Source organism: Sorex fumeus, unplaced genomic scaffold, assembly GCF_029834395.1.
Source record: "Sorex fumeus unplaced genomic scaffold, SorFum_2.1 ptg000098l, whole genome shotgun sequence".
NCBI lineage: Eukaryota > Metazoa > Chordata > Mammalia > Eulipotyphla > Soricidae > Sorex > Sorex fumeus.
Genome location: NW_026606155.1, coordinates 65,150,717 through 65,177,465, shown reverse-complemented (window position 1 = coordinate 65,177,465; position 26,749 = coordinate 65,150,717). Strand labels below are relative to the sequence as shown.

Sequence of the window (26,749 nt, the reverse complement as noted above, 5' to 3'; positions counted from 1 at the left end):
TTTATTGCACTTGAGATTTAAAATCAGCAACAATCTATATTTTTGTGTTGTACTGTTAGTTTTTTTCATGTTATAAGAAGTTTGAAATACTGTACCTGCCATCTACTGGAAGTCTATGGGAGGTACATTTCTCTGCTAATAACTAAAGGCCTCGAAAAGTCTAGAAAATGCTAGAAATTATACTATTTAAGGAAGTTGAATCAGAGGTTTGAGATCCTATACTAATGTTAAAAAAATAAAATGTTAGTTAAAATAATCACATTAATCACTAGGGAAATCACAACACAGTTTGAGAGGACAAAATGGAAAAATTTCATTTCTCAAAGTTTAAAAATGGGCCAAAAAAAAAGAAAACCCAAGTGAAAATACTTCCAAATGTCCTTCCTAGCATTTTTATTAAAGGAAGTATTTTTATCACATATATCCAGGTGTGTAAACTTTAATATCTGCACACAGCTTTTGGGACTAAGGCAGTCAGAATTCTGAAAACTTCTCTAATGGATACTGTTTATTTCTGGTTCGAAGTATTGGATAGTATGAATAGGGATAGAAGAACATGAGAGAAGACAGGAAACACTAAGACCATAGCTAAAATGTCTAAATGGGCTGGAGAGAAAGGAGGGCATTTTTATAGTGCAAAGCCTGAAATACTCAGAGCAATGCAACGTGCAGATGAAGCTTTGACTAAAGACAAGATTAAGAGGCTTGAATTGGCAGTATGTGATGAGCCCTCTGAACCAGAGGAAGAAGAGATGGAGGTAGGTGCAACCTATGCATCAGATAAAAGTGAAGATAATGAAATGGAGAGTGACGAGGAAGTGCAAGGATCTAGGAGAAGTAGCCGCCAAGTGAAAAAGCTAAGGGTTATATCCGACTCGGAGAGTGACGTCGGGGACTCAGATGTGGAATTCAAACCAGATACTAAGGAGGAAGGCAGCAGTGATGAAATGAGCAGTGGAGCAGGGGAGAGTGACAGGCCTAGACAGTCCAATCAAAGTTGCTCCAAAGCGGAAGAGAACAGGGACTGAAAATGGCTCTATCAAAAGGAAAAATTCAAAGAAGGAAATTCCCTCCACTGCCAAGCAAGCCCCTGGTCTTTCACCTGAAACAAAGAATACTTTGAGTGGTTTCTCTGCCCCTCATAGTTCTGAATCCCAAGCCCCTGTTGGTGGAGTATGTGATGATAGTCGCTCTCTCTGGTATCATGAAACTTTAGAATGCCTTAAGCAGGACAAGAGAAGAGACGAGCACAGGAGGCGACCTGACCACCCCGAGTTTGATGCATCCACTCTGTATGTGCCTGAGGATTTCCTCAATTCTTGTACTCCTGGGATGAGAAAGTGGTGGCAGATAAAGTCTCAGAATTTTGATCTCGTCATATTTTATGGTAAAGGCCCTCCCGTTGATCGTCGATTTGCTCGAGCGGGCCCAGTAACATCTCCATTGGAGACTTTGTTGTTACTGTGTCTGGCATATCGAATACTCTCGGTAGCTTGCCGGGATCTCCGAGAGGGGCGGAGGAATCGAACTCCAGTCGGCCATGTTGGCCGCTTGTAAGGCGAACGCCCTATCCGCTGTGCTATCGCTCCAGCCCGAGCCTCATATTTTATAAGATGGGAAAGCTCTATGAGCTCTACCATATGGATGCTCTTATTGGAGTCAATGAATTGGGTCTTGTGTTCATGAAAGGCAACTGGGCCCATTCTGGTTTTCCTGAAATTTCATTTGGCCGGTATTCAGATTCCTTAGTGCAGAAGGGCTATAAAGTTGCACAAGTGGAACAGACTGAAACCCCGGAAATGATGGAGGCCTGATGCCGAAAGATGGCGCACATATCTAAGCATGATAGAGTGGTGAGGAGAGAGATCTGTAGGATTATTACCAAGGAGACACAGACATACAGTGTCCTAGAAGGGGATCCGTCTGAGAACTACAGTAAGTATCTTCTCAGTATCAAGGAAAAAGAGGAAGATTCTTCTGGTCACAGTCGAGTATATGGTGTGTGTTTTGTTGATGTCTCACTGGGAAAGTTTTTCATAGGTCAGTTTTCAGACCATCGCCATTGCTCCAGGTTTAGGACTCTCGTGGCACACTACCCTCCAGTTCAAGTCTTCTTTGAGAAAGGAAACCTCTCATTGGAGACCAAGACGATTCTCAAGGTTTTGCTATCTTCTTCTCTTCAGTAAGGTCTGGTACCAGGCTCCCAGTTTTGGGATACAGCTAAAACACTAAGAACTCTACTCGAAGAAGGATATTTTACAGAATAGTTAGGCGAGGATAGCGGGGTGATGTTACCTGAGGTGCTTAAAGGTATGACTTCAGAATCTGATGTTATTGAGTTGATACCAGGAGAAAAGAGTGAATTGGCCCTTTCTGCTTTAGGTGGTTGTGTCTTCTACCTCAAAAAATGCCTTATCGATCAGGAACTTTTATCAATGGCTAATTTTGAAGAATATATTCCCCTGGATTCTGACGTGATTAGTGCTACCAAACCTGGTGCTCTCTGCTAAAACCAATCAACGAATGGTGCTAGATGCTGTGACATTAAGTAACTTAGAGATTTTCCTGAATGGAACAAATGGTTCTACTGAAGGGACTCTGTTAGAAAAGATTGATACTTGGCGATACTCCTTTTGGGAAGCGTCTCTTAAAGCAGTGGCTTTGTGCCCCACTTTGTAGCCCTTATGCAATCAACGATTGCTTGGATGCTATTGAGGATCTAATGGATGCGCCTGACAAAGTCTCTGAGGTTGTAGACCTTCTCAAGAAACTTCCAGACCTTGGAAGGCTCCTGAGTAAAATTCATAATGTTGGGTCTCCCCTAAAGAGCCAGAATCACCCTGATAGCAGGGCTATAATGTATGAGGAAACAACATACAGCAAAAAAAAAGATTATTGATTTTCTTTCTGCTCTGGAAGGATTCAAAGGATAATGGAGGATATTGTTGATGACTTTAAGTCTAAAATTTTTAAACAGATCATTATAGACCAAAAATCTCAAGGGCCATTTTCCTGATTTGACTATAGAACTGAATCGATGGGATACAGCTTTTGACCATGAAAAGGCTCGAAGGACTGGGCTCATTACTCCCTAAGCAGGGTTTGATGCTGATTATTACCAAGCTCTTGCTGATATTAGAGAAAATGAACAGAGTCTCCTGGAATACTTGGAGAAACAGCGCAGTCGAATTGGCTGTAGGTCCATAGTCTACTGGGGGATTGGTAGGAATCGCACCAGTTAGAAATTCCAGAGAGTTTTACCAACTGTAATTTGCCAGAAGAGTATGAGTTGAAATCCACCAAGAAGGGCTGTAAGCGATACTGGACAAAAGCCATTGAGAAGAAATTGGCTAATCTGATAAATGCTGAAGAACGCAGAGATGTGTCACTAAAGGACTGCATGCGGAGATTATTCTACAACTTTGACAAAAACTAGAAGGATTGGCTGTTTGCTGCGGAGTGCATTGCAGTACTGGATGTTTTTCTGCCTAGCTAACCACAGCCACAGGGCTGATGGCTGATGTGTCATCCGGTGATTCTATTGACAGAAGAACACCGCCCTCCCCCTCCCCTTCTTAGAACTTAGAGGAGCGCGCCATCCCTGCTTTACAAAGACTTTTTTTGGAGATGATTTTATTCCTAATGACATTCTAATAGGTTGTGAGGAAGAGGATGAAAGTGGCAAAGCTTTTTGTGTGCTTGTTACTGGACCAAATATAGGGGTGCAAATCTACACTTATGAGACAAGCTGGCCTGTTAGCTGTGTTTGCACAGTTGGGTTGTTATGTGCCTGCTGAAGTATGTAGGCTAACACCTATTGACAGAATATTCACCAGACTTGGTTCCTCAGACAGAATAATGTCAGGTGAAAGTACATTCTTTGTTGAATTGAGTGAAACAGCCAGTATACTTACACATGCAACATCACATTCTTTGATGCTTGTGGATGAATTAGGAAGAGACACTGCAACATTTGATGGTACAGCAATAGCAAATGCAGTTGTTAGAGAACTTACTGAGGATATAAAGTATCGCATATAGTTTTCTACTCACTACCATTCATTAGTTGGAGATTATTCTCAAAATGTTGCAGTGCGCCTAGGACACGTGGCATGCATAGTAGAAAATGAATGTGAAGATCCCAGTCAGGAAATTATTACCTTCCTATGTAAATTCATTAAAGGGGCTTGTCCTAAAAGCTATGGCTTTAATGCAGCTCAACTGGCTAATATTTCAGAGGAGGTTATTCAAAAGGGACATAGAAAAGCAAGAGAATTTGAGAAGATGACTCAGTCACTGTGATTATTTAGGGAAGTCTGCCTGGTTAGTGAAAGGTCGACTGTAGATGCTGAAGCTATTCGATTGAGGAGTTATAATCTACATTGGAAGCTTTGACTTGACAAAGGTGGTAAATTCAGACAACATTATGATCTAATAAACTTTATTTTTTAAAAATAAAAAAATGGGCTGGAGCGATAGCACAGCAAGTAGAGTGTTTGCCTTGCACGTGGCCGACTCGGCCGACCTGGGTTCGATTCCTCTGCCCCTCTCAGAGAGCCCGGCAAGCTAGCGAGAGTATTTCACCTGCACAGAAAAGCCTGGCAAGCTACTCATGATGTATTCGAAATGCCAAACACAGTAGCAACAAGTCTCACAATGGAAACGCTACTGGACCCAATCGAGAAAATCGATGAACAAATGTCAAATTACCATATTAATTGTTATATTTTATGCTCAATAGTTATGTTTAATTCTTTTAGCTGTAATCTAGATCAGAATAGTTAGCTTCTGGTGCTGGAGGATGGCTTAGTGACTCAAATCTTGCACCCAGAAGACTTAGCCCCAATCCATAATGGAATCTAGACACCTACATGACCCTATTCCTAGACTTTTCTGAAAAAAGTCATCAATAAGATTTTTTAATATAATACTTCTAATTATTCCTTTTTCTGATTTATGGGGAAAATATATAATGAGAGATAACCTTTCATTTACTATTTGCGAATAATATTATAATCACAATTTAAAAAACCTAAAAACATTTAAAAAATTCCAGTTTTCACTCATTCTACACTTGAGGTGACTAGAAGAAATTCTTATAAGTAACAGGATCTAGAAGTACATGATTACATATATAAAGAGTTTGAAAGTTTTATACAAATTAACTGCAGCACTGTAGCACTGCAGAGTCCTCCTGTTGTTCATTGATTTTCTCAAGCAGGCCCAGTAACATCTCTATCATAAGACTTGTTGTTACTGTGTTTGGCATATTGAATACGTCAAGGGTAGCTTGCCAGGTTTGCCATGGGGGCGAGATATTCTCGGTATCTTGCCAGGCTCTCCAAGAGAGGCAGAGGAATTGAACTCAGGTCGGCCGTATGGGCCTTGTGCAAGTCAAGCGCCCTAACCACTGTGCCAATATTGCTCCAGCCCCCAGCACTTTAAGATAAAATAATTTTCTTTTTATTTTTATTAGTGAAACACCATGAAGTACAGTTGTACACTTACAAATTTTTGTGCTTGGGTTTCAGTTATACAATGATCAAGTACCCATCCCTTCACCAGTGCCCATTTTCCACCACCACGGGTCCCAGTATCGCTCCCACCCCCCATCCTCCCATCCCACCCTGCCTCTGTGGCAGGGCATTCCCTTTTGTTTTCTCTCTCTCATTTTGGGTGTTGTGGTTTGCAAAAGAGACATTGAGTGGCAATCATGATTGGTCTATAGTCTACTTTCAATATGTTTCTCCCATCCTGAAAGGATTCTCCCAACCCCCTTTATTTGGTGCTCCCTTCTCTATCTGAGCTCCCTTTTCCCCTAGCGTGTGTGGCTGGCCTCCAAGCCATGGAGTAAAATTCCTGGTACTAATCTTGGCCATTCTTGGGTGTTAGTCTCCTATTTTGTTACTTTATGTTCCCCAGTTGAATGCAATTTTTCTATGTCTGTCCCTCTCTTTCTGACTCATTTCACTTAACATGATACTTTCCATGTAGTACCATTTGTATATAAATTTCATGACTTCATCTTTTCTAACAGCTACATAGTACTCCATTGTGTAGATGTACCAAAGTTTCTTTAACCAGTCATTTGTTCTCGGGCACTCAGATTTTTTCCAGATTCTGGCCATTGTAAATAGTGCTGCAATGAACAAACAAGTGCAGATGTCACTTCGACTATACTTTTTTGCCTTTCTGGGATATATTCCCAGGAGTGGTATTGCTGGGTCAAATGGGAGCTCAATTTCTAATTTTTTGAGAATCGTCCATACTGTTTTCCAAAAGGGTTGAACTAGCCGGCATTCCCACCAGCAGTGAAGGAGGGTCCCTTTCTCGCCACATCCACGCCAACACCTGTTGCTTTTGTTCTTTTGGATGTGGGCCAGTCTCTGTGGTGTGAAATGATATCTCATTGTGGTTTTTATCAGCATGTCCCTGATGATTAATGATGTAGAACATTTTCTGATGTGCCTTTTAGTCATTTGGATTTCTTCTTTGAGAAAGTTTCTGTTCATTTCATCGCCCCATTTTTTGATGCGGTTGGATGTTTTCTTCTTGTGGAGTTCAACCAGTACCTTGTATATCCTTGATATCAACCTCTTGTCATATGTGTATTCAGTGAATATCCTTTGCCATTCTTCAGACTGTCTTTGTATTTTGGTCACTGTTTCTTTTGAGGTGCAGAAGCTTCTTAGTTTAAGGTAGTCCCATTTGTCTATCCCTGTTTTCACTTTCTTGGCCAGTGGTGTGACATCTTTGAAGATACCATTAGCTTCAATATCATGGAGGGTTTTGCCAATTTTGTCTTCAATGAACTTTATGGATTATGGTCTGATGTTGAGGTCTTTAATCCATTTTGATCTTACTTTTGTACATGGCGTTAGGCAGAGATCTGAGCCCACTTTTTTTTTTTTTGGCACGTAGCCATCCAGTTTTGCCAGCACATTTTGTTAAAGAGGATTTCCTTGCTCCATTTTACTTTTCTTGCCCCCTTATCAAAGATTAGATGATCATATGATTAACGGGAGATGTCAGTATATTCAACCCTGTTCCACTGGTCTACAGCTCTGCCTTTGTTCCAGTACCATGCTGTTTTAATTATTGCTGCTTTGTAGTAGAGTTTGAAGTCAGGGCGGTTGATTCCTCCCATTTTCTTTTTCCTAAGAATTGCTTTAGATATTCGTGGGGGCTTATTGTTCTATACAAATTTCAGGAGTGTTTACTCCATTTCTTTGAAGAATGTCATAGGTATCATAATAGGGAATCACAGTGAATTTGTACAGTGCTTTGGGAAGTATTGCCATTTCGACAATGTTAATTCTTCTGATCCATGAACAGTGAAGTTTTTCCATTTCTTCGTGTCCTCTTTTATTTCCTGAAGTAGCGTTTTGTAGTTTTCTTTGTAAAGTCCTTTACTTCCTTAGTTAAGCTGATCCCTAGGTACTTGATTTTCTGGGACACAATTGTGAATGGGATTGTTTTCTTCATGTCACTTTCTTCTCTTTCACTATTTGCGTATAGGAAAGCCATGGACTTTTGGGTATTTATTTTATAGCCTGCAACTTTACTATACAAGTCTATTGTTTCTCGGAGTTTGTAAGATAAAATAATTTAACTCAAGGTCATACACTTTAGTGGTAGGACTCAATTGTAATTCATGTTGTCTCAATCTATTCAATATTATTTACCACTTGCTTTGCCTAGAATTTAGTTGGAAAAGTATATTAATTAAATTAACTGTAAATGTATTAAGTGTAAATTATAATAGGAATGCTCTTGAGTATTGTCATATGAAAGAAGGTAAGTGAAAATTAAAAAATAATAAAAGATATTTTCCAGATATGGCCTTGGCATTGTACATGAAGCATATTCAAGATCACTTCCCATGTCAAAGTCTCAAACTTAACTTAGGCGTCCTTTTCTTAAACTTATCAAAGAAAACACAAGTAGACAAGGGATACAATATGTATATATGTATATATATGTATATATGCACACACATACAGAGACACATATATACAAACAGTGTGTATGTGTATATATGTGTATATGATATATTAACATAAAGCAATTGAAACTTGAGAAACGTGTGGGAAAACACATTCAGGTATAAAAAATTGTATTGACACAAATGCATTGATAGGGGTTGACTAAGCTGAGATTCTGAATATAATGCTGTATGCCTGGCAAGCTACCAAGAGTATTCTGCCCTCACGACAAAGCCTTGCAAGCTATCTCTTGTGTATTCAATATGCCAAAACCAGTAATTACAATAGGTTTCATTCCCCTGACCCTGAAGGCGGCACCAATATGGCAGCGTTGAGAAGGATGAGGAAGGAGAGGCTGATAAAATCTCAAGGCCGAACAAGGCTGCCAAAACGAAGGAAGACAAAAATGATTGTCTGTACTTTCAATGCACATACGCTAGCATCAGATGCATCCATCGAGCACCTGATGGTATAAGCGTAAAAGATCAAGTATGACATAATTGGTCTGACTGAGACAAGAAGGCATCAATCACATCACGCTGTTTTCGACACTGGAGAAGAATTGTTCCTCAGAATATGTGATAAAAGAGGCGTTGGAGGTGTCAGTGTCCTTGTCAACACGAACTTGGCCATTGATTTATTTGAATGCCTAACAACCCAAATCAGACGTTTACACTTGAATGGATGTGACTCACTGCCAGCAGTTTCTATCTTTGTTGTCTACACACCAACATCCAATTATGATGAAGGAGAAATTGAGAAGTTCTACATGGAGCTGCAGAAGTTCTATAAAGAAGACCACATCTTCTACAAGATCATTGTCAGTGATTTTAATGTCAAGATAGGACCGAGAAGATCAGCCAAAGAACTCCACATCAGGACCCAGGCCTAGAATGGAACAAACAGGGTGAAAGACTGAGTTCATCATGTCGACCAAGACCATCCATGGTAACTCACAGTTCCAGAAGGCCGAATCTAAATGTTGGACATGGGAGTCTCCCGGTGGACGGTTCCATAATGGAATAGACCACATCATATTCAATCGACGGTTTTGCCTGACCCATGTCGCTGATGTCCCAAAATACCAAATGTGATCAGACCCCTGTCTCCTTCTTGCAAAATTCTACTTCACAGAGCAGGAAAAAGGGCTTCAAAGTTTAAGAAGAGAACTCCCAGAATGACCACCAATTGGGAGCTCTTTTGCCCTATTGCTGCAACATGGGACGATGCCGTTGTTAACAACATTGACGAGGAATACTATCAACTGGTTCAGCACCTCCATGATTGTGTGAGGAACACCAAGAGAGATAGCCACAAAAAAAAGCCTGTGTTCAAAAACTTGAGCTTATTTGCCAAAATGGTTTGGCGCATGCCTCAGGCAACCACAAGCGAATGTCTGAGCTCTCTAAGCAGTGTAGAGATGCAGTCAAGGAAGACCTCAAAGACAGAAGAGCAGAAGTGCCGGTAGATGAGGCAGAAGCCAGGAAAAGCATTCGTAATGCCCGCCTGTCCTTTGCCAACTACAAGACCAAGATGACTGCCCTCCAACATCCTGATGGATTTATCACATCTTCCAGAAGGGCAATGGAGAAGATTATCCATGACTTCTACTCAGATCTCTTCGATAGCCATATCCACCTGCCCACATACCAAATTCCATAGGATGGATATATTGTTGCCAATGTTCTTCCTTCTGAAATCTGACACGCCATTTTGTCAGTAAAGAAGTGAACAGCACCCGGCCCAGACAAGGTCAGACCTGAACACCTGAAGAACCTGCCATTAGCACTCATCAATATGCTGGCTCGGCTCTTCACATGCTACCAGGTCTGAATGCAAGTTTCTGTCCCAATGGAAAACCAGCAGGACTGTACTACTGTACAAGAAGGGAGACATCCATGACATTGGCAACTATCGCCCAATCTGCCTATTGTTTCTCATCTACAAACTGTTCACTCGAGTCATCCTGAATAGGATTGGCAGAACACTAGATGAAGGACAACCATGCGAGCAGGCCGGATTTCGAAAAGGATTCAGCACCATCGACCATATCCACATGATAACCAAGCTCATTGAGGTTTCTCGGGAGTTCAAGATGTCGCTCTGTCTAACGTTCATTGATTTAAAGAAGGCCCTTGATTCTGTTGAGATGGAAGCGGTCATTGAAGCCTTAGCCAATCCAGGCATTCAAACTCAATTCATCAGGATCATACGTGAGCTGTATTATGCATTCACTACCAGGATCTCACCATTCTACAAAGAAGTGATCATTGATGTCAAGAGAGGGGCTTGGCAGAGTGATACCATTTCACCAAAACTCTTCAGTGCCACCCTCGAGAATGTCATGTGATGACTGCAATGAGAAGGAATGGGAGTGAAGATAGATGGTCGCCAACTACACCACCTCTACTTTACTGATGACATTGTTCTAATAACACCAAACATTAGCCAAGCGGCACAAATGCTAGCCGACTTCGACCGTGAGTGTGGAAATGTCAGACTATAGCTGAATCTTATGAAGACAATGTTTATGAGAAACAGCCTCGTTCCTGACACTCCATTCACTCTCAATGGAATGACCATCTCTGAATGTAATAGTTAAGTGTACCTAGGTTGAGAATTCAACATGATGAATGACCTGGCACCTGAATTGCACAGGAAGAAGAGAGCAACTTGGAACACCTTCAAGAGCATCGAAGAAGTATCTAAGAAATCTAATCATGGTGTTCTTAGACATGAAACAGACAAAGTTCTTACTTGATCTGTATACAAAGGAAAAGTCTAGGCTATGTGAGTAAAACTTGAGTCAGAAAAATATAATCACAACCCTTAAATCAGTTCCCAACTAGACCTCTTTAAATATAAGGTAGATTTTTAATGGGAAAAACCTCTTGAGGAAGTCCCATTGCCAGAAATTTAGACTATTGAGACAGAGAAGGTACTTGCACTGTGAGGAACTGACTAAGGTTTGATCCCCAATACTACATATGGCCCTCCAAGCCGTGGCAGCAGTGACTCCTGGGCACAGAGCCAGCAGTAAGTCCTGAGCACCATCAGGTATGATCTCCCTAATCCCCTCTCCCAAAAAAGATATTTTTTGTCCCAGCCTTCTCCTCAGGTTCGTCCCTTTTGGGGATTAACCAGATTTTGAAGGAAAGGGAAGGAAGAGTTAGGCTTGAATAACTCTATGGTTACTTTTCAATCATACTTTAAACCTATCAAACTTTCACAAAGTACCTTGGAAGCTCTGCAACAGTGAGGTCTAAATAAAACAAATTTAAAAGAGATAAATTGGAAAAAGAAAATAAACAAATATCATTTATTCTACAATGGATGAATTTAAGAAACTTCAAGTCTTTCAGTATCTAGGCTAGAAGATGTTTTCAGTAACCATACGAGCTATGAATATTTCCTATTATTTGGAAATCTCCGTTTATGTAACTCATTTATTTTACTAGAATTTTAAGTCAGATGTAAAACACAAAATCCATTAAGTCCTATAAAATAAAGATTCATATACAGATTGAAAATGTTCAAAGACTCACATAAAACTATGAATAATGATATATATATTAATACTAACCCCAAAATAATGCTAAAAATCATTTAGAATATGTCAAACACTTGGGGCTGGGAAGTAGTAGGATAAGTCATTTGCCTTACATACAACAGACCCAAATTGGATCTGTGTAACCACATATAGTCCCCCAAGTAGTATCCGGAGTGATCACTAAGCACAGAGCTAGGGGTTTGCCCTGAGTAGTGCCTGGTTTGTCCCTCCCTTTCTCCACAAAAAGAAGGTAAACAGGCTAGTGATGAAGTTTAATGGTGTAGAGTAGTTTTTTTTGTATCTTGCACATGTTAGACCCTCCCCAAAATAAATAAATTAGTAAATAAATAAAAAAATGTAATAAGATTATGAATATATTATCAAGAAATTGTATATATCAGAAATATTTTTTAAATAACCTAAAAAACAAATCATTTTACAATTAAGGTCGTCCATATTATCATATTCTTGAGACATGATAAGTGGATGTGAAGAAGCAAATAAGAAATAGTCCACACAGAAAAATGCCCAAAGTTTCTGATATTTTTTTCAGTAAGACCTTTATAAGTATGCAGAATGAAAATGAAGAAAATTTTCAAATCTTTGTGTAAAATTGCTTGCTCATCTAATATGTATGCCTAAATAACTTTGGAAGATTAAGAAACCTTTATTTCCTAAATAATGCAAAAGAAACCTTACTGGGACTTCCCCATAAGTAAAAGTCCAAAGGGCTTCCATCATCAGAATACATTGTAAAAATCAGTGTATTTACGTAGAGTATTTTCTCTGTGTTGCAAGGGTATGTGGGAGATTCCCCTTGATAGAGTACACAAAACTTTCTCCTGTGGACAGCACCATTTCATCAGTTGAATTTCATGGATTTAAGTGCAAATAAGAAAGAGAAACATCTAAATATTACTTGGAACTGTCCAATTGAGAATTGCATGATCTCATTGATTGGTTGTAGTGAGCATCTTGAGGGCGTTTTTTTTTCCCTCCCTAAATAGGATATAACATATAAATATGCATAGTCTCACCCAGATTTGTCAAATCCTACAAAAGTCATAGCTATGTGCTCATTTGTTCAATTCATTCAGTATGCTTTTATGTAGTCTATTAAATTGGTTTATAGAGAACCAAAGAGAAATTGCTCCTGAAACGCAAAAAGTATTAAATCACAAAAGAAGTATTTACTTGATACAATATGGTAAAAAGGTAAAGGCCCTCCCGTTGTTCGTCGATTTGCTCGAGCGGGCCCAGTAACGTCTCCATTGGAGACTTTGTTGTTATTACATCTGGCATATCGAATACGTCACGGGGAGCTTCCCAGGCTCTGCCATGCGGGCGAGATCCTTGGTAGCTTGCCGGGCTCTCTGAGAGGGGCGGAGGAATCGAACTTGGGTCGGCCATGTTGGCTGCGTGCAAGGCAAACGCCCTACCGCTCTGCTATTGCTACTGCTATTGATACAATATGAAAGATCTTAAATTAAAGACTGTTGAGGCCTGTGCAGTACAGAGACAAGCTCAGAAAAAAATGTTTTAATTGTGAGAAACCAGGTCAAATTCGAAAGGATTGCAGGAAAACCCCTGCTTCATTGAAAGCACCATCCAGGCTCTGTGCATGTATAAGAGAAAAGCACCTCCTGGGCCCTGTCCCCAGTGTAAGAGGGGAAACCACTGGGCCAGGGACTGCTGTGCCAGATTTGATGCTATGGGTAAACCAATTTCAGGAAACCAGCAATGGGACCAGACCCAGGCCATTAAACCAGGGAACATTAAAGACACAGTCCTCAGACCAGGTTAGTCTTTCCTAAACCCAGCAGGGTCTTTATTCAGTTACTTTTTTGGCGGGGGATCATGATAGAGTTTGTCCATGACTGTGATCCTTAACCTATAGTTAAGAATTATGGTGCTTGCCTAGCCCCTTTGATACCAGGGTACCTCACAGCTTGCTCTGAATCCATGCAGTCTCTTGTCAGTGCCCTGCTTTTAGAGTGCCAGGAACTAAGGGTGACTGAGCCTGAAGTCAAGTAAATATGCCCAGTAGAAAATATTATTTTGGAGTCAGTTAAGTCCCATGTTACATAGCATAGCATCAATTGTCTCCTGTGTCTATACAAAAATGACATTGCTAAGTAAACCATGCAAATGAAATAAAGGAAAGACAAAAACAATATAGGATTATTAGTGCCTGATGGAATTGGGTGTGCATCAGTGGCACTGTGTGGGAGTGGCTCAATAAACCTTAAGCTCCCTGCAGGAGAAGCAAGGATAACCCAGAGTTATCCAACATTAAAGGACACAAAAGAGAATTTTGGAAGAAGGAGTTTCTTAAAAGCAGAGCCTAAGACAAGAATTCGTGTGTGAGAGATACTTTGTGGGCATAAGTTCAACTGATGGGGCCAGCCCCAGGCCATTAAACCAGGAGACATTCCAGACCATAGTCCTCAGACCAGGTTAGTCTTTCCTAACCCCAGCAGGGTCCTTATTCAGTTACTTCTTTTTTGGGGGGGCAGAGGGTCATGACAGAGTTTGTCCCATGACTGTGCTCTTAACTTATAGTTAAGTATTTTGGTGCTTGGACTGGCCCATTTCGATACCAGGATACCTGACAGCTTGCCCTGGGTTCATCCAGTCCCAGAAAGAAGCTAGTTAAAAATCTAGTTTACTAGTCCAGTTTCAACATGTTTATTTAAGAATCGTGGAACATGAACATTATAAAATTATCCCTGTTAAGGGAAAAGTTCAATTCTTGCATCAATATGCACTATTAAAGCTGGCACATGGGAGGAGGCATAAACTCTGAAGCATTTTGCTTGGCCAAATTCAACTCTAAGAGCTATCATTTTATTTATTAATTCTCATCAATTAGCTGTGTTTTACAGCAGTTGTGGGAATACTAACACTCATCCAATACATGGGATCTTTATCCACTACATTTGGACTTTCATACTGCTCATACATAATTATTTCTCACATTAAGTTCACATCCTCATGGCACAATGTTTCTAGGATTCTGGTTGCTCAACATATACAGAAAAACTTATGAGGATTGTTACAAGGACGTACTGCAATACCCAATGCCCACAGTGTTGGTACTTACCGCTACCCTACTTCTAGATTTCTCTTTGCCTTGACTACCACTTTTGTTGATGCAGATTATTTGCTAGGTAAGAGAACTCAAAATGCATCCCAAACAAATCTGAATTCCTAACCAGGGATCCTTGATCTTACTAGGACACAGTTGCTTTGTTTGCTAATTTATCATTAAAAGGAGTCATCAAAATACCAAGAAATGACTCATAGGGTTAGGCAGTGTCAAAAGATTCCTCCCTGCCACATTATGCAGCAAGTATTACAGTATTTTAATTATAAGTCAAACTTCAAATATTCCTACCTATATAGTAATCCCCTCCCCATTTTCCTGTGAATATATTATTAAGGAGACCGAAAGAACCAGTGCCAGCTGTCTCTTTAATTTCAGTAACATTCTTTTATCATCTAGATCTACAAAGCCTAAAAAAGAATGATTGAGAGATACAGATTATCCAGATTTGTTACATTCAATAGGTCAGTGGGGTAACTCTCCTTTGCTACCTTGACTATCTGATTTATATATATATATATACATATATATATACATTTATATATATTTCCCTGTTGAAAACATAGCACTTTATAATTTCCATATCAAAGAGTGTCATCTTTAGGCCCTAATTGACCTTCAAGAGGTCATTCCAACCTGTCAGGCTGTCACCATCTGCATGATGTAGTGTCTGGTAGGAACAAGATACCCATTTTGCTGTAATGTAGGTCTTGCATCATGATAATATTATAGAAGATGTTATGGTGTAGATCAGAGCCTTGAATTGTGCTTTTTTGTGAGATATTGCTAATAGGGATACAATTCATGTAGAAAATAAGTTCACACTATCGGATTAAATGACTTCTCTCTTCATAGTCAATTAATTTCCCACCAAGTGTCTGCTTAGTATCCTAGAAAGGTTTTACTGTACTGGAAGATCAGTGCTTGTCTTCCTGTCTGATAGATTAGAGCATTAGCCATGGTAGTAGCAAGAAGAATGTTATATTGAGCTCATCCCATCAGAACTTTGGTAGGGTATAATAGAATTTCCTAGGCTATGAGTCTAATCTTTGATTTTCTGCCATTCGTACAATTAAATCCTGTGCATGGTTGCCAGTTCTGTCTGCACTTTGGCAACAAGAAACATAGGACTCTAATTTGGCCAAGGGAAAAATGGTTTTACTTTAAATTGGAGAGTAAATATGAAAAGGTAATTGTCTCTCTTTAAAGTATTAATGGCACATACCATCTCATACACATAGTTATGATTTACACTGAAATTCTTTAGTATTGAAATTATCTACAAACTATGTCCATTTGTATCCCACCTAAGAGCATCAAAGGTGAAAATCTTAGCCCTGGCATTTCTATAGCTGCTAGGAACGACCAATCATTATCCAAACAATAATTGAGTCACTATCTAACTAGCAAACGATAAAACTCTGATCCCCAGTTCATAATAACTACATTTTAGGACTATTTCTGGCACCAATTATCTCAAGTTGAGTTTGCTAAAAAACAAAGCTAAAGATAAGGAAACTGAAAACTATTTTATAAGGTTTCTTTTCTAGGATAAATATTAGTCTCCTGAGAAAGTAGAATAGGACAGGAAAGAGAACCTGACAGAGATGAAGCAGACACCCAGCCTCAGTGACCCTGTTTGGGGTGAACTCTAAAGATGAATGACACACTGATGGTCCCCACCTTGAGGCAAGAAGGTAACCTTTTGACTTGCCATATCAGCTATCTCAAAGATTAAAAACCAGCTTTTCAGACATTTCTGAGTAAAGAGGCATCTGTTGGAAAGAGGAAACCTACATAATGAGTGAGTTGTTAATGTGGACTATTAGCAGTCAACATGCCCAGCAGGTGAGGGATGGCTCTGCTGGGCAACTAAGATCTGTTGGTGACTTGGACTCTAATAGCTTCACTCTAGGGGGAATGGGAAACTCTTTGCTAAAGATATAGTAAATATTTCATTATAACATTGACACTTAGCTTGAGCAAAAGGGAAGCAGTGAAGTAGGTTGAGAATGAGGTAGCCAAAGTAGAGACTTGTTCAAGCCATAAATTCCTTAATTTCAACTGTGGAGATTTATGGTAAAAGTCAAATAGACTTTATTTCAAGCATCATTTTAAACTCAGAGGTAGATTAACTACTAGGTGTTCATTTTGGTTTGTTTATTTTCTCTTTTACTTTCTGTCTCTTTTCTCGGGTTATTTACCTTAGACTAGTAGCTTGCCAAGTCTTCCTGGCAGTGGCATTAACAAATATAGCTAATGAGGTATACTGGGGTTGATTTACAACATTTTCACTAATTAAGATATCTAAACATCTCACTAGAGTAATAATAGACACGTTCTAGAAAGGCTGTATAATTTGGCAGATGTTTTAAAAAATGTAAGAAAGATAGTAGCACTATGTGCTCCAGAATTTCTTAAACAAGTAGAACTTGAAGGTTTATGTTCAAAGTGAAACAGGTAAAACAAAATCAGTGGAAAAAATAGGAAAAGAGACGTTTGAATAAAATGTATTGTCCTGTCCACTGTCCACCCGTTGTTCATCGATTTGCTCTACCAGGTCCAGTAACGTCTCCATTTTGAGACTTGTTGTTACTGTTTTTGGCATATTGAATACATCATGGGTAGCTTACCAGGCTCTGCCGTGCGGGCGAGATACTCTCGGTAGCTTGCTGGGCTCTCTGTGAGGAGTGGAGGAATCAAACCAGGCTCGGCCAGGCTGGCAGCACGTAAGGCAAACACCCTACTGCTGTGCTATTGCTCCAGCCTAATTTATTTATGTGGGGCACAATATTTGAAAACACAAAATTGATGTTTAATCTACAGAATTACATCTTCAAATATATATTTGAGAACTAAGATTTGAATTCAAATGTAGTCTTTTATATAATCACTGTTACTCAGTTGAGTCATGAACTCACTGAGGAAAGGTTTAGAGAAAATCTCAAAGAGAAATTTGGTGGAGGGGTGTTTCATTAGATGAAATTTGCATATTTGTCTGACCCTGTGTGTGACAGAGAGAGAAAAGGAGAGGAGAGAGAAGAGAGAAGGGAGAGAGAAAAGAGAAGAGAGAGGAGAAAAAAAGAGAAATAATTTCTAAATGCCGTATCAAAGGCAAGTATAAGGGTTAGAATGTTTCTCAGCAGTAGAACAAATGCTTCATAGATTTGAAGCTATGGTTCAAGGCCTGGTGCCACAGAAACAAACCCACAAAGACATATAAATGATTTTAATTTTGAATTGTGCATCCCTATGTTACTCTGTTAGAGTATGCAGGGAATCAGAAATTACACCACAAATGAGGTCAACATTTGAAAGAAGAGAAGAGACTTTGTAATCTACCAACCAGGATCTAATGTTGTGCAGTCAGAATCTATGGATTATTAAGTGAAACCAAAGGCACATCAGGCCTATCAGCATCTTAAAAAACCATTAGTATTTCATTTAAAGAGAGTGTCTTGTTTCTGAAATATTCATAGCTGGAATCCACTAGCACTGCTGAGATTTACATCTCATCTCTCTCCTTTATGCTTGCTGAATCTCTTTACTTGCTATTGTAAAAAATATTCAAAGATTTATAGGCCACAAAGGGAAGGCAGCAAATTATGACATCCATTATTGGCATCTGCTCTTGTCTGTATCCCCAGGAAATGCAAATACAAACGACTTCCAATTTTCTACTACAACTGAGTTGCAAAGGGAACTGTTATATGCAGATGAGGCAACTTCTATTTGGACAGAGATAAAATGGAAGAAAATTCAGTCTACTACACTTGGCATACCATTTGCATAACTCTAAGAAAACTGTCACAAAGGGATAATAATAAAAAAATCATAAGGCTCTTAAAGAACCACACAATGCCTGCAGCAAGACTTAATATAACAGAAACAGACACAACTTTAAGTGGTATAGGCTAGTGCATGATCCAAAAACAAAAGATTAGTCTTAAAATTAATATAGTCAATTTTATATGCATCAGGAAAAGTGATTGAAAAGTGATCCTTCTTATAATATTTAGCTAAAAAGGATTGTGCTGGTTTGAAAATAATTTCTTATTTATTATACAATAAAGGCAGACCTCACAGTACTAATAAGGAAAAGACTGGGTCACATCTGGAAGTGTTTGGAAGCTGTGGCTGCTCCTAGTGGTGATTGGGGAATAAGTAGTGATAGAAATCAAAGTCAGATCTCCTGCTTCCAAATAGGTGTGCCAGCACTTGGAGTTATCTCCCTATCCCAAATTACCAATTTTCAGGGACCAAAAAATAGTCGAGCATTTGTCTTACAAGAACCCAATCTGGGTTTGACCCAGAGTACTACTTAGCTCCACCAGGAGTGATCCATGAGCACAGATCCAGGATTGATCTCTGAAAACCTCTGTGAGTACCCCCCAGAAAACAAACAAAAACATAAAGATAATTCTAATTACCAAATTGATGGGGAGGGTGAGTTGTCAACCTGGCAGTATTCAGGGCCTACTCTTGGGTCTGTTCAGGAATAACTCCTAGAGGTGCTCAAAGGAACATGTGGGGTGCCAAGGATCAAACCCAGATCATTTTTCATGCAAAGCAAGCACCATACCTACCAATGTGCTATCACCCCAGCCTTTCAAATTATCTGTGTTTAAAAAGTTCTTTCAATATAAGTCATTTATTCTGCTGGAGGAGTAATTATGATTATAGTCCCCATTTTATTTCAGGCTCTTTGAGGGGAATAAATTCTTATATCTAATTATGTCCATATCCTAAATGTCTAAAACAGGGTAAAAGGGGAGAGGATGAGAAAGAGGATGAGGAAGAGGACAAGAAAGAGAAGTAGAAGAAAAAGAAGAAGAAGAAGAAGAGGAAGAAGAAGAAGAAGAAGAAGAAGAAGGAGGAGGAGGAGGAGGAGGAGGAGGAGGAGGAGGAGGAGGAGGAGGAGGAGGAGGAGGAGGAGGAGGAGAAAAGAAAGAAGATCTTACTTTGTTAATCAAATAACTAAATTAATTCAATCATTACCCAGAGGCCTTTGACTCTCAATTTTTCTCTCACCAAAGTTCTGGTCTGTAGTCCAACATCAATGACCTTATAAACAACAGACCCAACTGTTTCAATTATCTTCTAGACTATTGTTGAGCAAAGGATTCCCGCCCTAGTTAGAGGAGGATGGCACAACAAAAGTTAAAAACCCTTGCAGGAAGCTTCCCCCAAGGCTAAGAGTAGAACACTACATATCACCAAGAGCTATGCTCTTGCATTTGGTAAGAGTCAATATCAGAGGCAGTGGAAAGTGGATTTTTCGTAGTACCAAATGGATGAATGAACCCTAGTTTCCATGAGAGGAAGTTTGCCTCGTTTTGGGTGACAGAAGACAACTGAAATCTACTACTTGAAATTAGCAGAATATGCATCTGGTCCCCAGGATAAACAACATAATTTGGCTAGGTGATCTCACTCTAATAGCACAGTGAATAGGAAAGTTTACAAGCTATTTGTAATTAGCTCACCGGACGTCTTCTTATTATACCAGCTGTCAATGCAGCATGCAGTCCTAAACTTTCATTTTGGGCATTATAGCACAACTCACATCTCTCCTCCCAATTCCTTTAACTCCTAAACTCAAAGGAGTTTTACCTCTGTTTCTTCTTGAAATGACTTACATTCCTGGTCCCCGGGACCTTCAGCTTCAGAAGATGGAGCATTTCTTCTACTTTCCATGACCAAATGGAAAGGTGTGCGTATGTGTGTGTGTGTGAGAGAGAGAGAGAGAGAGAAAGAGAGAGAGAGAAAGAGAAAGAGAGAGAGTGTGTGTGTATAAATAATTTAAGAGTGATAGCACAGCTGGTAGGGCGTTTGCCTTGCATGCGGTCGACCTGGGTTTGATTCCTCCGCCCCTCTTGGAGAGCCTGGCAAACTACCAAGTGTGTCTTGCCCGTATGGCAAAGTCTGGTGGGCTACCTGTGGTGTATTCTATATGCCAAAAACAGTAACGACAAGTCTCACAATTTGTTGTGAGACATTACTGGTGCCTGCTCGATCAAATCCATGAGCAATGGGAGGACAGTGCTACAGTGCCCTATATCACTTCCTTTCTCATCTCCTTTAACACCTCTTTTCATTAATTTTACTTTCCCTCTTTATTCTCAATCTCATCTGTTGCTCTTTTTCCTAAGCACATAAATATGCTTAAGTTTTTATTCTACCTTAAAAATATCACTTATAAAAGTTAAATACTACCAAAACTCTTCTCTTCCTCATAGCCAAGTTGCATCTTATTTCCTTCATCCCATTTATCCCCAGTGCATTGCAGCAACACATCTGTCTTAGTGGGGTAAATTTCTGTCCTTACCCGCCTTAAGTCCTCTGGAATATGGGACATTATCAATGTCACCCTCCCAAGGCTCTGGGACATCTCTTCTCTAAGTCTGTTTTGGTTTCGGTCATCCTTGAGGCTATTGGGCCCTCAAGTTTCCATCCTCAGTAAATTTCCTTCACAGTCACGGTCCTCCCGTTGTTCATTGATTTGCTCGAGCGGGCCCAGTAGCATTGTGAGACTTGTTACTGTGTTTGGCATATTGAATATGTCACGGGTAGCTTGCCAAGCTTTGCTGTGCGGGCGAGATACTCTCGGTAGCTTGCTGGGCTCTCCGAGAGGGGCGGAGGAATCAAACTTACATCAGCCATGTTGGCTGCATGTAAGGCAAATGCCCTACCCACTGTCCTATCATTCCAGCCCAAATTTCCTTAAGTCATCTTATAAACACATAACTGCTGGCTCTGAAAGCAGCATATCTTTCCAAGAACCTTTTCCTTGAACTACAGATAACTAATTATTGTCAACTGTATTTTGTGTGTGTACATCAAATTCAGCACATACTAAATTAATCACTTTTATTATCTACTTGTCTTCTACTTCATCACTCAGTTATGTGTCTTCTTCATGTTTTATTCTCTGTCTTGATTTTCCTTCCCTATATTGCAATTCAGAATCCTATTATATCCAGACCTCTTCCTATCTATTTATCTTTGACAGTTTTGCACTTCAGTGTTCTTCTATGTCAGTTCCAGGATGACTACAATAATTCTAAAGCATCCTACAAAAAATGGTCTTTAGGTCTCCAAGGATTTTTAAATGTGTTCTGTAGTCAATATTTTCCAAACTTTATCCACCTAGCTAGCCTGATGACTATTAAAAAGTATGGTGCTATCCCCCACCAAAACTCACACCTCACAACAAGCATTGAATCAGTGGTGGATAGAATTAACATGAATTTGTTAAATTTCCCAGTTGACTATGAAGTAAACCACCCTCTGATAAATATTGTCTTTTAATCATGACAATAGTGATGCTATAGAATACCGCATTTCTGAAAAATAGCTCAGCAACAATGTAACATGGGTTAAAGTATGATTAAATGTTCACATTTTATTGCATATAAGAATGAATGACACTAGTTATAGCCATGTACATATATTGTTTCCTGTTAATAGTAATTCTATCTTTCTATATGTATTCTTATCTATCATTCTCACCTATTAATCTTTTCTGGAAATAAAATAGCAAGCTCTACTGATTGCTTTTACTGACAGCTCTGCTAATAGCATGCAGTGATTGAGCAACTAAAAACTATTAATTCATGAAATTGCACAGTAACTTGGTAACATAAACAAACATCAGTTTTTAATGATTTTCTGTTATTCTGTCACATTTCTTCCTGAGCCAGTTCACTGACTAGAGAGAGATTATTAGTGTATCTTCTTTAAATAAATCTTTCCAATGGCTTATGGAATTAACCAACATCTCATTTCCTTATTATGAAAGTGTTCCGGCAATCATATCTACTCTCAAGCCTGTGTCTTCCAAATTCTCTGAAAAAAGGTTCAAATCTGAGAATGAACACATTTTATCTAAGCAGAGCCTGTCAGAACATTTTTAATAAAGACCTGGCCCAATTTCAGAGCTTTCTTTTCATTAGGGCAAGTCTGAAAGCAAAGGCCTTGAAAGTGGTTAGAAAAACATAGTATAATCACTATGGTACCATTATCCTGTCCCTGGGTAATCATTAGGCATCAGCTTGCCCAAGCAAAGGGCGGCAAATTACTCATTTATTGTTACCTGAGCTGTGCAGAAGATTGAAATCTGGACTACTAATGATTTTTTTTCACCTTGTTTGGGAGGTTCTGTAGAGAAGTTCACATGCAGCGCAGATGCTAGCTGGCTGGCAAAGGTGCTTTCAGGCAAGTCTGAAAGGGAAGCAAAGCAGTGACTTCCTTCAAAAGTAAAGCTGAAAAGCTCCATATCATTTCATAAAAGCTGCTCTAAGGGGGAAATACTAAAGTCATCAAGATCTGTAACTGGAGAAGAAACTAGTTAGTTTCTTTGAGTAGATTTTTATGTGACTAAAAGAGATTAGGCAACTCAGAATACAAATTGGATTTAACACAAATCAGGTTGAATGTAAATATTTACCAACAGTTTGTAAGAAAAATTCTTATTTGGTGACATCATCTAATGATCTGGATTTGTTTTTGTCAGTTGCTTTAGCAAGTTTCAAATTCATTAAAGTTTCTAAGTTTAGGTATAGTCAAAGAGACCCAGATCTTTCCTAATCTTGTAAACTAGAACACTTATAAGATCTAGGCAGGTGCAATTAGGGACATAAAAAATCAGTATGATTTTTGTGTCTACACCTAAAATAAACATTTAAAGTGAACTGCAAAACAGTTATTGCTGAGTCCCCAGGGAAATTTTATACCCCATGTAGGGGAATAGTATAATATCTCAAAAAATTATTTACAGGGGTTAGAGACAGAATATAGCAGTTAGAGTGCCTGACTTTCATGTGGTTAATCCATGTTCAATCCCCAGTACACCGTATATTCCCCTGAGCACAACCAGAAATGATTCCTGAGTACAGAGTCAGGAGTAGCCCTAAGCACCACTGGATGTGGCCCCCAAACAAAACAAAACAAAAATACAGTATTTTTACTATTCTAAAATGAGTGAAATTTTGGGAAATATATGCTGCTAGTCTAGGTGAACAGAAAGGCCCTAATATAGAAACAAATACAGTGTATTAAACCTGCTTCTAAGGTGGAAAGGTCCAAAGGATAATTGACATAGAAAAGAAAAGAGTTCTAGACACTTCTAGGAACATAAAATATTAGCTTAAAGAGTATAAATGCCTCTTGCTTCCATAGGAAAAAAGCATGTATAGTGTCTGGAATGAGGATTTAAGAATCAAAAGCATTGATTTCCACTGCTAGCACAGTTGGTGACTGCTTCTGTAGTTTAAGGCAATTTTTCTAGTGTATTTGTGACTAAATCTTGGTATCTACAAAAGAAGCTTAGAAATTTTTACAGTATGACAGGCACCTAATATAATTTTGACTTTTGTTCTTTTATTAATGCTTATGATACCTTCAGGGATTTTATAAAGTCATAAAGATTGTTGTGTTATTAATATTATTATTCACTTTCTTCCAGCAGTTATTATGAAAACAAATGAGCAATATTTGTAATTGTCTTTTTGTAAAGGTTGGGATAGAGTTGAATATTATTTACTGCAGTATTATTTATTTGCAGATTATCTTTAAGGAACATGGAGAAAACCTATAAGTGATATAATTCTGATAAACCTGATATTAACTTTATATCAGACTTTTTAGTCACCTAAAACTTTTGTCAAAATATTATATATACAATCTTATCCTCTAAATATAACCAGTATGATGGAATCATGTCAGAAGGTTTATTAAAAGTTTTAAAAGATCTAGTTATTTAAATTTAAAATTTTTTTTCTGTTTTATTTTTGATTTTAGAAAATGTTCCTGGTGTGCTATAATTCAATTTTATAATAGATGGGATTTTAACACAATGATATCCTTTGAGGATTTGGATTTTTATAGAGTTTGCTTAATGTCTAATGCCTTATAGACCTGAACATTTTTATGGTGCCTGGCTTTGAATGGCTATTAAAGTGTACATTACAGGCACAGGGCACCTTCAATTTACAGTATTTTACCTACTTATACCATTTCCAGGGCTCTCTATTGTAACATTATCATTAAGGTTGCTGGCCCTTTGCTGCCAACAACATGATTAAATCCTATTACAATTGCTCTTGTTATAAAATCGTCTCATGCTTCTTGGCACTAAAGGTGCTGTAACCATGCAGGTGGTAACATAAAAGGGAGCAATGTACTCTGAGCTGAAATGATAGGAGAGCTTTAGCCAAGAGAAGGCAAATAGATCCCCAAGGTAAGATATTACTGTATTACTGTACTCTCTGGGAATGGATTTTTCTTTTGAAGTTAAGTTTCTTATACTAAAGAGGGTTTGGCTCTTATTTTGTTTTTCTCTTTGAGGTGTGTGTGTGTGTGTGTGTGTGTGTGTGTGTGTGTGTGTGTGTTTAAGAAAAAGAGGTAATTTGGAGGAATTCTCACCAGTGGAAGGTTCAGGAAAAGGCGTGATAATGACTTGAAAATTGACAGGCCATTTGAAGATGAAGAAGAAAATCTATTCAGTGAAATAACAGTCTCAAATTTCACATTCAGTGGTGGTCTTCATATTGCCTGGGAATAATGAAATGTGAATTAGGAATATTTTTGACCTCTTATGGTGGAGAAGCATCCAGTAGTCATTCCCACAACTATTTAGCAATGTGAAACAGAAGCAACAACAGGTGGAGATGCTCACTTTTGGAAATCACCAAAACTAACTTAACCTTTTTAGTATCAGAACTAAGTCATTTAACAGAGTTCAGAACTAATTTTAGAACGAATTCAAAAAACCTTATTAGTATCTTGATCTTAGTCACATTCTAGGGCAAACTGCATGGTCCCTTCTTGAAGCCTCTCTGTGCAGTACTAGGAGCAAAGCTGTTCAAAGTCACTAGAGTGTTGATCAAACTACTTCCATCACTACTTGTTGCTGTGATTTTCAACAAAGTGCTTTTGCCTCAGGTTCACTTTTTCCATCTTCATAAGGCTATTTGGAGAATTTACTGGCTTAATTTTTGTGAAACACAAAAAATATCTTAGCAGTAGTGATGTGCTGTGCCACTGAAGTATCCCCTAGAGCTAGCATGCATGCACATACTTAAGTTTGAGAGCACGGAGGAACGTGAGAACATTTTCTACTTCTGCCTCACTGATATGCAAGCATGAGATCATTTGGTAAAAAAGAAAAGAAGCACCCAAAAACTCAATAGGTCCACTGTAATAAAAGCTATTACTATTATTTTGTGGCAATATAACAAGAGCTAATATAATAGCTAATGTTTATTGGATTTGAACTTGTGCTGATCAAGCTCTTCATTATTTCACTAAAGCACCAGGGAACTGTAAAGTAGTTACCAAAATTATCTTCAGTTTATCTTTGAGAGATGTGGGGGCACTGAGATTGTGGTGTGATAAAAGAGCAAAGATCCTGAGATATGAAAATCATACAACTTGTAAAAGAGGAGAGCTGGGAGTAGTTTTTTTTTTTGACATCTTTCTTTCCTTTGATAGTTAATTTTTGACCACATCTGGCAGTGCTCAGGGGCTCTCCTAGCTCTGTTCACAAAGATTATTCATCACTCTTGGTGGTGTTCAGGGGACTATGGTGTGTTAAAAACTGACCCTGGACTTCTAGTATGCAAAATATATGCTTAGTTCATTGAGTTATCTCTCTGGCCCTGGTCTCTCTGTGTATACGTATTTCCCCCCACAGCCTTCACTTTCTCCCTGAAAAATAGGAACTCCTGGGAAAAAGAAACAATGTGTTTGTAGCACAAAGATAAATATTTTCTGTATTTTACATATTTTTTCACAAGCAAAGCCAGAATAACATGCCTAAGTCATATAACTATAGATCTTATATTAATAAAGGTCCCTTGGATCGTTTTCAGGTCTATTCATTTGTGTATAGGTGGAGGCACTGTAGCACTATAGCACTGTCCTCCCGTTGTTTATTGATTTTCTCGAGCGGGCCCAGTAATGTCTCCATCGTGAGACTTGTTGTTACTGTGTTTGGCATATTGCATGCATCACGGGTAGCTTGCCAGGCTTTGCTGTGCGGGCAAGATACTCTCGGTAGCTTGCGAGGCTCTCCGAGAGCGGTGGAGAAATCAAACCCAGCTTGGC

General features: G+C 38.9%; 1 pseudogene; it reads left to right on the top strand.

The window, feature by feature from the left end:
- The first annotated feature begins 593 nt into the window (after positions 1-593).
- On the top strand, positions 594-4,395 carry LOC130041631 (DNA mismatch repair protein Msh6-like; annotated as a pseudogene).
- Positions 4,396-26,749: the final 22,354 nt, after the last annotated feature.